Consider the following 14989-nt stretch of genomic DNA (forward strand, 5'->3'; position numbering starts at 1 on the left):
GCCAGAAAAACCAGATAAAAGATTTTAAAGATTTTAAAGCAAGCAGTTCTTAGGACAAGAAGGGGAGCATACTGTTATTTTTTATTATAAGCCTTGTAAATAATTTGACTTAAAATATGTAAGTGCTTACTTTGATTAAAATAAATGTAAAACAGACGAAAGATAAATTGATTGATGCATGGAAAATAAAAATATCACATAATTTAAGATAATCGTAATCTCTTGAAGAGTGAAAGACAAAATCTTATAACAGTGTTAGCCTCTGAGGAAAGGCAATAGGAGAGGGGTAGAAAAATGTATATTTTACAACTCCCTGTAATGTTTGATTTTTTTACATTATGCACACACCTTTCTTTCATTTTAAAGATTGTTATATATTTTTAATTTTTTAAAAAAGAAAATATAGGAAATAGTTTTAAATAGAAACAAAGGAATTTTGTTGAACTAGAGTAAATAAGCTAATTAGAGAGTTATACCTGATTGTGTGTTGCAGACATATGACAAAAATTTGTGTATAAGCTGAATTACTTTAAACAGATTAGGGGATCTGAATACTTAGTGAAAAAAAAAAAAACCTGTGGTAAAACCAAACAGGAAATACATATCTCTCTATTTGTGTGATATTTAAAATGGTGCATTGTTCAGTAGAAGAAACACTGGTGTTTAAAATTCCATGTAGATATTTGCCTACCAGGAACGTGAGACCTCAGCCATATTGGGTGGACTCTGATGAGGTTGAGCATGTCATTGTCCTTCAGACAACTTGCTCCCTTAGGCAACAGAGGTTGGCAGCTTCTCCAGCTCCCCTGTCGGATGCAGTGGTTTCTGCGCATATAATGATCAATGATCAACAGACTCTGTAGTCTACCTCCTGTTTTGTTTGTTGTGATTACATCTTCTACACAGGTATATTTCCATTTGGTAGCCAGATTGGGAGGAGTGTCTCCCTATCTCAAAGCCTCCCTGGATGATTAACCGTTCTTCAATGCCTCTCTCCAGAGCTCGGGGGAAACCTGAAGGACACGCGTGCCTTCCGAGCCCTTCCTTACTGTGCCGTGTCTTCACTGCTCTCTCCCCCATCCTCACGGCCCGTACCCAGTATCGGGCAGATGTGCATTTTCCGCCTCCTGCTTCTTTTCTCGAAGTGGTTTGCACAGCAGATGTTCCAGTAAATGTTTTCTCTTCCGTCTCTTCACAATTTTGCTACAAAATAGGAACTGTATACGTGCTATTGCCCTTCAGATTTTCAAAGAGAAGACTTCACAGCTCCCTTTCCACCTCATTGGAAACAGCCCCCCTTTCCTCCTGGGCACAGGTGTAACTTATTAGAAGAGTGTGTCCCATTATACTTCTTTCATCGGCTCCTTTCTCCACTGCTAGGTGCCTTTCTCTACAGCCTGATTGCTGCATAATTCTTGTCTAATTTCAGATTTTTCTGCTGCCGCTGACCCGACAGTATGGCCAGCAGAATCATTTGCATCCCTGTCCTTTTCATCCCAGAACTGTTCTTACTCCTGAAAATTTATCACCCAGCTTTGGAAAATGGCATTACAAGGTCAAGTATCATCAAAAAAGAAAAGCTCATTACATTAAGTGAGCATCTCTATTAATTTTATTATAATAATATCTGCAATAACGATCATCTGATCATATATATGCATTTTATAAATCTAATATTTTAATATATCAAATCCATTAAGTGTTAAGTTATTCAGATGCATTTCCTTGTTCATTCTGTCAGTATTTCTTGAGCACCTAGTACATGCCAACTTTGTGCTAGGCACAGAGGGCAGACACCACCAAGTCATCTTCATCTTGTGTTCACAGAGCCTACAAGCGATATCCATCAAATGTGTGTGGAATATCCTTAGAGCACCAAAACAGCAGCTAAATAAAGTAGCTCTTCTCTTTGTCATCGAACGACAATATGCTACCACATTATACATTACCACTTAGATTCAGACAAACCCGAGACCACATTCAGCCTCTGACATGCAATGGCTGCATGCCCATGAAGGAAATGATCGTTTCTAAATCTCAGGTTTCTCACGTATTAAGTTTTTTGTAAGATCGAATGAGGCAAGTCTGCAAAATCATCCCACCCGTGCTGGGCATGGCGTGTGCGTGGCACGTATTCTAGTTCTCATCACTCCCACGGCAAGCACAGGGTTAGAGCGCCGCGGGTGGCGGGGAGGAGGAAAAAGGGAATAATTCCACAAGCTTCCCGAAGTGAAGATTCAGAAAACGATCCCCAGAAAATTCAGAAAACATCCTCCCTTACAAAGAGTGGGTGAAGTTTTTTGTTTTGGGCATTCAGTTTTTTGTTTTTGCTCTGTTTTTGCTATGCTTGCAACCATAAATGAGGTAGATTCTTCTTAGGCCGTTTGCTTCCTACCATTACAATGGTATTAAGGAAGCCCCTTTCAAACCAGGCTCACTAATAGAAAACAAGGATCAATGTGGCCTTAGAAGTGCCTCCTGTAAACCATTCAGTTCACCATCAAGTTGTTTTGTGTGTTTTTTTTTTCCTCAGCAAGTTTTAAAAAGAAAGTTTCAGAAGTGATTCTTGTGTACAAAAACTTTGGAAAACTCTCTAGCATGTGATTAAATTAGTTGATATTTTAAAGTGTATTATTTACAATTACTTTTATAAAAACCCTTTATGATCACTACAATTGTTATTCCTACTTTACAGATTAGAACATTGAGGCAGATTTTTTTAAATGTTTTTTTATTATGTTAGTCACCATACAGTACATCCCTGGTTTTTTATGTAAAGTTCGATGCTTCATTAGTTGCGTATAACACCCAGTGCACCATGCAATACGTGCCCTCCTTACTACCCATCACCAGCCTATCGCATTCCCCCACCCCACTCCCCTCTGAAGCCCTCACTTAGTTTCTCAGAGTCCATAGTCTCTCATGCTTCATTCCTCCTTCTGATTACCCCCCCTTTCTTTATCCCTTTCTTCCCCTACCGATCTTCCTACTTCTTATGTTCCATAGATGAGAGAAACCATATGATAATTGTCTTTCTCTGCTTGACTTATTTCACTTAGCATTATCTCCTCCAGTGCCATCCATGTTGCAGCATATGTTGAGAAATCGTTCTTTTTGATGGCTGAGTAATATTCCATTGTATATATGGACCACATCTTCTTAATCCAGTCATCTGTTGAAGGGCATCTCGGCTCCATCCACGATTTAGCTATTGTGGACAATGCTGCTATGAACATTGGGGTGCATATGGCCCTTCTCCTCACTACGTCTGTATCTTTGGGGTAAATACCCAGTAATGCAATAGCTGGATCATAGGGTAGCTCAATTTTTAACTTTTTAAGGGATCTCCACACTGTTTTCCAGAGTGGCTGTACCAACTTGCATTCCCACCAACAATGTAGGAGGGATCCCCTTTCTCCTCATCCTCTCCAGCAATTGTTGTTTTCTTGTCTTGTCAGTTTTGAGGCAGATATTTTAAATGCATTGATTTCCCTGGAGTTGGGATTCAAGCCTAGGTTTTAACAATTGGAGTGTGTACTCATAAACACCATGCTATTCTGTCTTCAATTAATATAACTTAAGACATAATATCCCAAATTATATGCAAAAATAAGAAATCACACCTCTTTGTGCCATCTCAAAAAATGCTGGGGTAAATTACCTATCCACCAATAAAAGTCAGATGACATGATGTCCCAAATACTATAATAAATACACTAGAAAATGCTCCAAATTGGCTTCCACTTTATCAGGCAAATCTTTTGTTTACACAAGTAAATTAAAACTGTAATAATGTGTAAATTAACCCTCTACTCTCAATTGTTTTTGTAGTGCCTATTCCCCTGCGCGTGCTGAGTCTTGTTTGGGCCATGCCCAGTGGAACCGCTGTTGCTCCTTCAGTAATGAGTGATCATTCTAACACCAAATTGTTCATGTCCTCCACATTTCTGGTGTTCCAGTGAATCAGCACGACACATATCACATACAAATATCAACGCATCAGCCCAGTGCTCACCGGAATTCTAAAATATGATCAAATCTCAGACTAGTTTCCTAACAGCTCTCTTGAGGATATATCATTCATTATTCTGTTCATCTCTCTTATTCAAAAGCTTTTATTTCCCCTTTGGCTTCTGTCTTTCTGGCATTTCAGTACTAGAATGATGTGGACTCTATAAAGGAAACAGTCTTAATTCTCTTATTGTCAGAGACCCCTAGAATTTGAATAGGCAAACTCCTTGCTCCAATAATCTTGAGAACTTGGAAAAGTCCCCAGATTTTGGTATCCTAGGGCTGTTTCTGATGGTTCTTCCTCAAGCTGTGACCTTTCATCAAGTGCTCTTCTAAAAACCATGCCTATCTTTGGCTTTGGAAATTTGCTACTACAAAGACAGTAGGACATATTCCCATCTCATTTTTCTCCTGTAGCGACCCTTCTGTTTTTTTCTTAGTTACCATATCAGTCACTCATCCCAAGAGGAAAAGAAAACTTTGAATTCTAAGCATAAGGCTGCCCACTGCTTGGACCCACTAAGCTAGATTCTACCACTGAAATTCTGAAGGTCATGCTCTCCTGTTCCTGGAAATAAAGCCCTACTCTATCAAGGCTTTCTCTCCATATAGGCCTGGGCCTGAATGAGTTCAGCTGCCTTGCAATCTGAGTCCGCCCCAAATCGCAAAATGAAATCTTCCTGCCCAGACCAGATTCTAGCTTCTAATTTTTTTCCAATCCATGGGAGATCTTGTCTGCAAGAAATGCAGTCAGTTGCAATAGCAGTTTGAATTCTAGGAGAAACTTCCCCAGCCTCAAAGCAAGTATCTTATCCTCATCAAAGCAAGACCCTTTTAGAGACATGTAGGATACATCTCAAGGAAAAAAGCTATATCAGCAGATTGAAATGTTATTACCAGTTAGTCAGGTATGAACTAGCCCCCCAGCTCCCAGTTCATTGCATATTTTCTTAATCTGCCGAGCCAGGCAAGACCTGTTTGGTTGGGGAGATAATTGTGTTACAACTGAAGCTGAAAATATAATTAATTATAATACTATGGCCTATTACATTTAACACTATTAATATTTCATTATGGAATTGGAGCTTTATGAAAATTATTGCAGAATTACAAAAAAAATCACTTACACTTGTTTGTAAAAATGATAGATGAAACATTCGTATTAACTTTGAATTCCTCCTGAATCCCCATAGATATCAATAAAGGATTTTTAAGGCATAATCTCATAAAGGAAAAGGAAAGGAATTAACAACAATAGTTTAGAAGCTAACCACAGAAGGATGGGTGGTACCTGACTTGGCGTAAGAGCCAAAGTGGGAAAATGCTAGAAATCACCAAAATGCCTCAGAAATTGTCAGCAATGGGTCTCCTGGAAATCAGGGTGAAGATGGGACTAAAAACAGAAGGCTCCCAATCTGGAGCAGAACTGCAAGTAAGAGAAGATATGAGGGCAGGTAATGGAAGTTGGCTACTGTAAATAGGGGCTACTCTAAATAGAAGATAAATAAGATTTCTAGCCCAACTCTGTGCCTCTGCCGGATTGCCCCTCTCTCGTCCTGGCAGAAGAGGGGAAACTGAGCACCAGTATACAAGGCCCAGTTGGCAGTAGGTGTATGTACACAACAAAAGAAAAGAATTATATGAAATTATATGACTAGACATCAAATGGTAAGCCAGGCAGTCCTTTCCCAGTTCTCATATCCCCAGTGTTCTCTGCCAGGTCAGCATCCTCCTAGCAGGATATTAGAAAGGTCCTCCTGAGGAATCTGATTAGTCCCAGAAGAAAGAGCTTAGGATCCTGCTAGCAGATAGGCTTTAACAAAACAACCCAGAGAGATGATTTTTCAGAGAAACCCTTATCTCAGTCCATTCTTAGAGCACTGCAGTGAGCTTTCTAGATAGAAACAAAACAACCAAGGATCAATAGCACACTAGGAAAATTTCTAACATGAAATTTGGAGGTTCAAAGAGGAAACAGAAAATTGGAGGAAGCTATGAAGGGAGAAATTTTTCAAAATTTATGCTAATACAATGTAGCTTTTATATAAATATACATATATTTATAGTATATCTCTATGCCAATATATATTATATCTAGCATAAATCTATAAAAGTAAGCATACAGAATGTTTTTATAAAAGAAAAAAAGACTGACAAATGGAAAATCACCATGAAAAATGGGTGTAGGGCACTCAAATTCGGAGCTTAAGGGTGTTACCTGGCCTTTGAATAACCATGCAATTCGACTGCCTCCTTCCCTTAATCATTGTTTGAGATTGGGAGAGTTCATTTATTCCTTTGGGTCCCTCCTTTGTAACATATGGGTAATGGACTTCACCCCTGATCATTGTTCTGTGGATTAAACCAGAAATGAGTATAAAAGTCTGGGAAAGTGCTAGCAGATAGGGTCACATATGAGATAGCGTTTTTAGCTATTCTTATTATCAGTACTACTAGTTTGTTATGCATAACAAAAGCAAAATTAACCCACCTATCATTACCAGTGTGAAAATCTCTGCTGTCTCCACATATGAGTACATTTCTGACCACAAATGAGAAATGACAGACTCCCCTAGAAGAAGGGAGGTGCATGCATTCTGAGACCAGGAGAGTTCCTACTCACTGCCACCCCTCCACTGCTCAGTGAATGGTGTTACACTGAGTTCATAAATCTCCAAAGCAGGCAAGACTGCAGAACATAGAGAATATACAGATAAGTTCTAAAGACCAGATAGAGACTATAGGAGAACCCCATTCACAGCAGAGAGCTTCGGGCTGTCCTCACGGACCCTGCTTTGGCTCTACACTCCTCTTCAGAGCATCGTGGAAATGTGTGTCCACTGGACATTCAGTTCTTCACTGGAGTCTTCTGTTCCACCAGTCCCTCCTCAAGTGCTCAGCGGCACAGTCATAGGGAAAGGGAATGAGGAGATCGGATGGAGCAGAGCAGATCTGATCAGTGGTAAGGATCAAAACAAAACACACCAAAAAATAAAACTCAAAGGAAATGTCCCAATGCAGCAGAATCAGAAATTCCTACCTAAAGCGTAGCCATAACTACAGCCAAATGAATCCTCCTTGTGTTGAGGTGATTTTTTTTTCCCTGCTGGCACTGTTACTGGGTTTGGCTGACCCCGTGCTTATCCCATGCTGTTTTGGTGCATTAGCCTGCTGCTCCTGCCTCCTACACACCAGAGGTGGCAGCTTTGGAGAAGTACAACTACTTGACACGATTTGATAAAACAAAGCACACTGTTCCCTTTCTCAACGTTTCAGGATGTGAAATCAGGCAGGTTTTAAACAGGTTGACCAGTTCTACTATGTGTTCTTTTCCCTACTCTTTCTGTTCATATTGTAAAAGGTTGATGTATATGTTACTCATAAACATTTCTATATATTCCTATCAATAAAATACATATATATTTATATCCATTCTAACACAAGAAAGCATATCTGTTACAGCATAGATGCAAGTTCTGTGGCAAAGAAACAGAATTAGTAGGTGGGTGTTTAACGTTTCAAAACGTTTCCCTCCAACCCCAGGAGATGTATCCACACTAAGACTTGCTATTTTGTTTAATAATAAGCTTTTCACCACTACAGGTTAGGACAGTGATATTATGGGGGGAAATGGTGCATTAGAACAGAGTTTAGACCTTATATATATTTTTCCATTCTAAGAGTTCCCTGTTGTGTCAGACACCAATTTGAGAAATAAAAGTACATTATAATTTCAAACGTGATTGATACTCAAGTAAGGACACCATCCTCAGTACTTTATTATTTGTTTTCAAGGTGAATTATATTTTAAGTTTATACAGTTCCATTTCCCACTGCTTTGTATAACAAATGTAATGTACATTTCCTGAATTCCAAAGAAGAAAAAAAAAACCTCTATTCCCTCTAGATTGCCAGCTCATTCTTCCCAAGGCATTGATTTAATCCTTTTACTTCCCAAAATTAAAGTAATAATCCCAAACGCCTTAGCCACAGGGACTTCTCACCACCTAATTGTATCTTCTTATCCAACCAAACGTGTCCATTATCCCCAACTCCCCTTCTGTGGTCCTTTACTTGTTTTGCCTCGGTGTGTTTTAACCACTGAGCTAGGTATTTTATATAGATTCTCACGATACAAAGTGTTCAAAGTACACTTTTTACTCTTAAAATTTCAAGTCCGATTTCTCCAAACTTCTGTGTCTCTCTCATACTTCACGATTTAGAAGATATCCTGGGAATTTAAGATTTTTCCACTTTTATGTTATTAGCATATAAGGGTGCGGCTATTGAAAGTAAAGGAAGCATTATGATTGAAAACCACCGTTATTGTAGTTATTGGCAAACATCTAATATAATCGATGTTCATTCAGAAACAAAGAAGAGAAGCCACAGAACATTTCAAGGGCTATTAGTCATCTGGTCCCAAATGACATCACCTGCAGCCACACGGCAGCACCTAATGATAAAAACTTTTAAAAGCTCTCTGTTAGGCATTTCCGTGTAGCACAACAACCCAGAACCAAGACAGTCAAGGTTTTATATTAACGGACGAGTGCAATTCGGTGTTAAGATAAAGTTCGAACCATTGAGGCTAATGGAGTATTTTCAGGAATAAACCTGCAAGAGCCTCGGTCATACATCTTTGCATTGCTCCAGGGTCCACACAGAGAGATAGAAAAACAACCAGGCTGCAGGCCCAGACGCGTTTTACAGGAGTGCCCATTAACTCTTGGAGAGAATGCAGACACCACCTAATGACAGCAATTTCCAGTCAATCTAGCAAAAGACATGACCTGTTCTGGGTTTCCTGGAGGTTATAAGAACATTGACTAATTTATTGAGCCAATATAATAAGATAACCAGATGGAGAAGCTAATGGGCTGAGACACCGACAGTTAAGCATTATTTGCTAACACTGGTAGAGTGGAGAGTAGAGTGTATTATAGGCCAGTACTTACCTTTTAATTAAAATAATACTGTTTTCAGCATTATTTTAACATTGCAGTTAGGCAGCATGGATTCAGACTACCAGCCTTCTTGTTTTTTAAAAGTTTTTCCTTGTAGCCTTTTTGGGGATGACTGCTAGAGCAAAGTCTGACAACCCAAATAGTACAGTATTTTGATCCAGCTGTTTAAAGCCTATTTAATTGCTTACTATGTAATTGCTTCTTTGACCCTACCAAGTTAGTATTTAGAAGATAAAGAAGCAGTATAGCGATAGCCACAAAAATAAGAAAACTTAGAACTGAAAATAAAATCTTTAAGGATTATTCGGTACAACCTCTATATCCCATCTCTGGTACTTTCTAACAGTTATCCTGTAAATCACGGAAATTTAAAATATCCCGTTCAAGTTTCTGTGTTTAAGTACTCCTCAGGTGTTTATATAACGAGACATGAAGATCTTACCTGAAGCACATCTATTTCAGCAGCCCAGTACCCTTCTACATCCAATTCTATGATGAATATTACAAACAATCTTGAAAAAGTGTTAATCATCTTACACCGAGAGTCTGATCACTGACCACACGTGTCTTTAGAATTCTCTCGCACCTCAAAGCCTTAAAGGTATCCTTGTATCTTCCTCCCTCTGTAGAATTTTTCTCTCATCTTTATCTGTGTTTGTTTCAAACTTTTAATTTGGACAAATGAAACACATGATATCCCAGTTTCCCCCTTGTCAACTTATTCCGTCCACCATTATTTCTCCTCTATTTTTAAGTCATTCTCTCTCTCTGCCCTACTTTTACTGCTCTCCCCTTCCCTGCCCCTCAGTTACCCTTTCATTTCTTTTTTTTGTCCCATCTCTCTCTTCTTTTCATCTGTTTTTTTTCCTTTTTCTTTCCTTCCCTGCCCCTCAGTTACCCTTTCATTTCTTTTTTTTGTCCCATCTCTCTCTTCTTTTCATCTGTTTTTTTTCCTTTTTCTTTCCTTCCCTGCCCCTCAGTTACCCTTTCATTTCTTTTTTTTGTCCCATCTCTCTCTTCTTTTCATCTGTTTTTTTTCCTTTTTCTTTCCTTCCCTGCCCCTCAGTTACCCTTTCATTTCTTTTTTTTGTCCCATCTTTCTCTCTTCTTTTCATCTGTTTTTTTTTTTTTTTCCTTTTTCTTTCAGTCTTTTGAATTTACTGTTCGGTCACTCTTATTTCAATACTTCTGCATGTTTTGAGTCATCAGTTTTATTTTTCTGGCTTTAAACTTTGGAAGACACACACACACTAGTAAAATCAGTGACAACAAATGCATACACACACACACACACACACACACACACACACATAAGTACAAAACCTTTATTCCTTCATCTTTCCCTCCTTCTTCACAGAACTAGAAAGTGGTAATAGCTGGTTTGATTTAACTAAAAGTCTGGTCCACTAAATAGTATTTTGAAGAAAAAAATTATATTTGAAGAAAAGTACTTTTAGAGACTTCTTTTAAATGGACTCTTTTCTTCGTTTACTCATTCGGTGTAGGAGATAATAGTCCCCTGCAGGTACTTGAAATAACAAAACCGCACTACCTCTTGGGTGTGGTCTAGGCTGCCACTGCTGTGCTCATTTGTGCTACACAAATTCTCTGTAAGGAATCTGTAAAATATGTTCTTCTGAAGGTTCTGGACCACGAAGCATTAACTCCCCTTAAGGAAACTGTAATCTACCAACCTCCAAGTCACTTTGCACCCACTAAAGATAATTAAGCCGGACATGAAGTCTTCATTTCCACACTCAGTTCGCCTGGCCATTTGGTAACTCGGACGCAGGAGAAGATGCTAATCCTCTCTACGACTCAGTGTGTTCATGTGAAAATAGAGAAAAAGAGAGTACTTACTTCAGAAGCTTATTGAATAAGACAATGGCCGAACAGGTAATATGGACCAAAATTTCTGATGAGGACAACTCTAAAGGCTATGCAAAATATTGGGGAATTGTTGAACCAAGACCTAGCAGGGGTAGAAAGGGGCTAGGGAATTGATCCCATTAGGCCAGCTCTTCACTTCAGAGACATTTGCTGCTATCGGGGGAAATGGTTGAGAGTTGGCAGCTTGTAAACACTTTTGAGAACCTCATGTGGCAAGGGAGACAGGAATTTGAATTTTGAGTTCACCTACGTGGGACTGTGGTCCTGGAGAACGCCCCTTCGCTTAGGTTCAGGATCTGCAGGGGCTCACACCAGGTGGAAGAATGAACTAGAAATTAACATTCCATGCAGAGTACTCCAGTTCAAAACTGTCTGTCTCAGTACATGAAATTGGATTAAGGTGATCACATAGTGATAATGCCCCCAGGTGTTCGGCAGAAGGTGATCATATTAACAAATATAGACAAACATGTAGGTTATGTCATAGACATGATCTCAAAGAAGATCTCAAATGTGGAATTTTACAGGTAACAGCTGCCAGAATAATAACTAAATGGTCTCAAAAGAAGATTAAGTTATTTTCCCTCTTTTCTTTTTTTCCTTTCTTTTTAAAATGGAAAACTAGGGGCGCCTAGGTGGCTCAGATGGTTAAGCATCTGCCATCGGCTCAGGTCATGATCCCAGGGTGCTGGGATCGAGCCCCGAGTCGGACTCCCTGCTCGGCGGGGAGACTGCTTCTCCCTCTCTCTCTCTCTCTGCTGTTCCCCCTGCTTGTGCTCTCTTGCTCTCTCTGTCAAATAAATAAATAAAATATTTAAAATAAAATAAATAAAATAAAATGGAAGATTATAAAACAACTGTAAAGGAGCTGCAGAGAGAGGGCGAACATGTGCTTTCTCCTTTCTCATGTCCTGGAGCTAGAGGGGAAAAGACAGTTTAGCTGGAGAAGTTCATGAGACCATACCCACCAAATCCCATTGATAGAAAGTTCAGGAAAAATCTCAGGTGAAGAAAATGTCTTCCCACCTGCTCATCAAGGCCAGTACTTGGTTAATTTTAGAATGTTTTATCTGCCACAGACGACTAGGTTGTTTTCTCTAGCCCAGGATTTGGCTCACAGATTTCAGTGAATGCTTTTTGAATATGATGCTGATTTATAGGTATCCCATTTGTGGAATGAGGAACCTATTCACACAGTATAGGAGATACTATATATAAACACGTCAGCACAGTGGTCAATCCTTAGGATGCCTGCGGTAATTTAGGCAAAATTTGGAGTTGAATGCCACTGCGCTTCCCTTTTTCAAAATGTTGTTATTGAATCTTGATACACTTTGTCTTCCAAATCAAAAACTAAGTTAATTTTTATTAATATTTGACTTACCTGCCTTATCATCATAGCCATGTCTTATATGGAACTTATTAAAATATTTTCCAGATTTGTCTTGTCTATTAATTGACATAATATTTGAACTTAGGAAGTGTCAAGGTTAAGTATCTTACCTAGATATAGAAATAGAATGACAAAGTGTGACAGCGGGAATTGTATATGATATGCCCTCCTACTCAATCATGTGTAGCATGTCACTTCTCGTCCAACTTATCATGAAAGCCATTGAATGTATCTGACAGGACATATATTTGACTGCTGGAATGATGGACGTCTCCGAATGTGTAGACCTGGCTTGATGGGAGAAGATTATGAATGTGTGGCATCGAGGGCAGGTTCCCAGCAGCGAAAACGGAATTTCTACCTGACGCTGCACCGAAGTTCTGGGATATTTGCCCTGTATGATGGCTGACAGTTTGCATGTGTTTTAACTCTGGCAATCAGTCAACCTGCTCTTGATAGGTAATTGCCAGCGGGAACCTAATTTTTCCACATCAATTGTCACACATGTCTCTAGTATTCTTATTCACCATTAACTAGATTGACGATGTTGTTTCAGACAAGAATAGGAAAAGGAAGGAAAGGTTTCGATTTCTTCCTCGAAAGACACAGCATTTCAGCTAAATTATATAAGTAAAAAGCTAACAAATCTTTGGAGCAGATACTTACGATGAAAATAAATGACAATTCCCAATGTCACATTCATGCATTGATCAGTATGAAATTGCTAATAACGTATTATGTTGATGTACACGGAGTCAAGTTATTTTTAACTCCTGGAAGCAGGGAGGCATGAATGCATTTTAAAAGTAGGAGCTTTTAGTAACCGCTCAATGTAGCTATTTCTCTTTCTAGTCTCTTTATTTTATATATTTTAAGCTAAAATAAATAACTTATTTTTCTGATTATAAAAATAATACATATGTTATTTATGTAAGACAGTCTGGAAACAAGATAACAATTGATATAATGAAGAAAATACAAATTACTAATAATTCTATCATAAAGTAAGTTTTGACATATGTATTTTCAGATACACAAAAACACACACATACATATTATACATTATCACTCTAATGGGTATTTAATATTCATTTCACCAATTCTGTATTAATGTACTTTTGGGGTTTTTTGTAGTTTTAAACTTAAAATTACACTTCAACATGTAACTTTGAGATTATGTGTATGAAGATACATATATTATTTTTTTATGAAAAAATGTCAAAAAAGAATTGCTGGAATGAAGGACATACAATTTTGGCCTTTTTTAGTATCTAATGTTTAACTTCTCAGAATTTAGACTTCTAAGAGTAGAGTAAGAATTTCCACTCTCTCACCCCAAAGAGTATTTTTTCTTTGACAACATAATATATTAAGAAAAAACCAAGATTACCTTTGCTGTTTGCTTTAGACTTGATTTGATTACTGATGGAAAAAACATGTGTTTATTGGGCATTTTTATTTCGTGTGTGTGTATTTATATGTGAATGTGCGTGTAAAATGTTTAACAAATCGTGATCATCATTCTCATATTTTTCTATGTAATTTACTTTTTAAAGTTTTTATTTTGAGGTAATTATAGATTCATGAGAAGTTGCAAAAATAACACAGAGTTCTTGTGTAAACTTCACTTTGTTTTCCAAATATTTATATCTTACATAATGATAACCAGTATCAAAACCAGAAAACTGACCTTGGTACAATATGCGTCTATAGTTATGGGTCACTTTTATCATTCCGTGTACCCGCCGTTAGAGTCAGGGTACAGAACCATGTTATCACCACAAAGATTTCTCTCATGCTATCCCTTTATTATCACACCCAAACCTCTCTCCTCAACATCCCTTTCCCCTAGACACCACTAATCTATTCTCTGTCCCTATAATTTTGCCATCTCAATAATGTTACATAAATAAAGTCACTAATTTATCCTTTTAGGACTCTTTGCATATTAGGGTTATTAGACACTTGCGATTACTTCTTTATGTTGCACGTTCTTTCGAAGGACATTTTAAATTTTGAGATATTCCTTTTACAGAGTATTATATTTTATTTATTAAACAGATCATTTTATGGTGCCTGACTTTAAAGTTTTCCTAATATCAATCATTTATATTATTCTTGTGCACTTAATGTGTATATTTTTACATTTGTTAAATCATTTAAAATTTCACATTTAAATGTCTTCACTTTGGTTTTATTTTGATGCATGTTGTAAAGGAGAAACTCTAACTTTATTTTGTTGTTGATGTAATTTTCCCAATATAAGTAGTTGAATGACCCATATGCTTCTCCAATTCGAAAAGACAACTTTATAGAATATTGAATTATGCATACCCATGCATATACATATAGACATTTGCATAGTGACTTATACACATTTACAGTATTCCGTCGGCTCTCTTTCTGGGATTTTTAAGTTTTAGTAACCTCCAATGCTGCTTTTATTGAAGTCTCCTGTGTTGCAAGATGTGGGTAGCGAGCGTTCATACAAGGCTCATACATTTATCGTGGGGTAAATTCCTAGGTATTTTGTAAGTTGCATCCTCTCATCTCGCCCTGATAGTCTCTCGCCAGTTAGTACCATTGGAAGGACCCCTAATCACTTGCACCAAATCAAGTCTGAGGCGAAGCAGTGTTTCCTAGTTATCCTGGTGGGAACCAAACAGCCTTCCCCAAGCAATAGACATTAGAGGAATTCAGCAGACTTGTCCTCTGCCTCCCCAGAGAT

Source organism: Ursus arctos, unplaced genomic scaffold (genome assembly GCF_023065955.2).
Source record: "Ursus arctos isolate Adak ecotype North America unplaced genomic scaffold, UrsArc2.0 scaffold_8, whole genome shotgun sequence".
In the NCBI taxonomy this organism is placed as follows: domain Eukaryota; kingdom Metazoa; phylum Chordata; class Mammalia; order Carnivora; family Ursidae; genus Ursus; species Ursus arctos.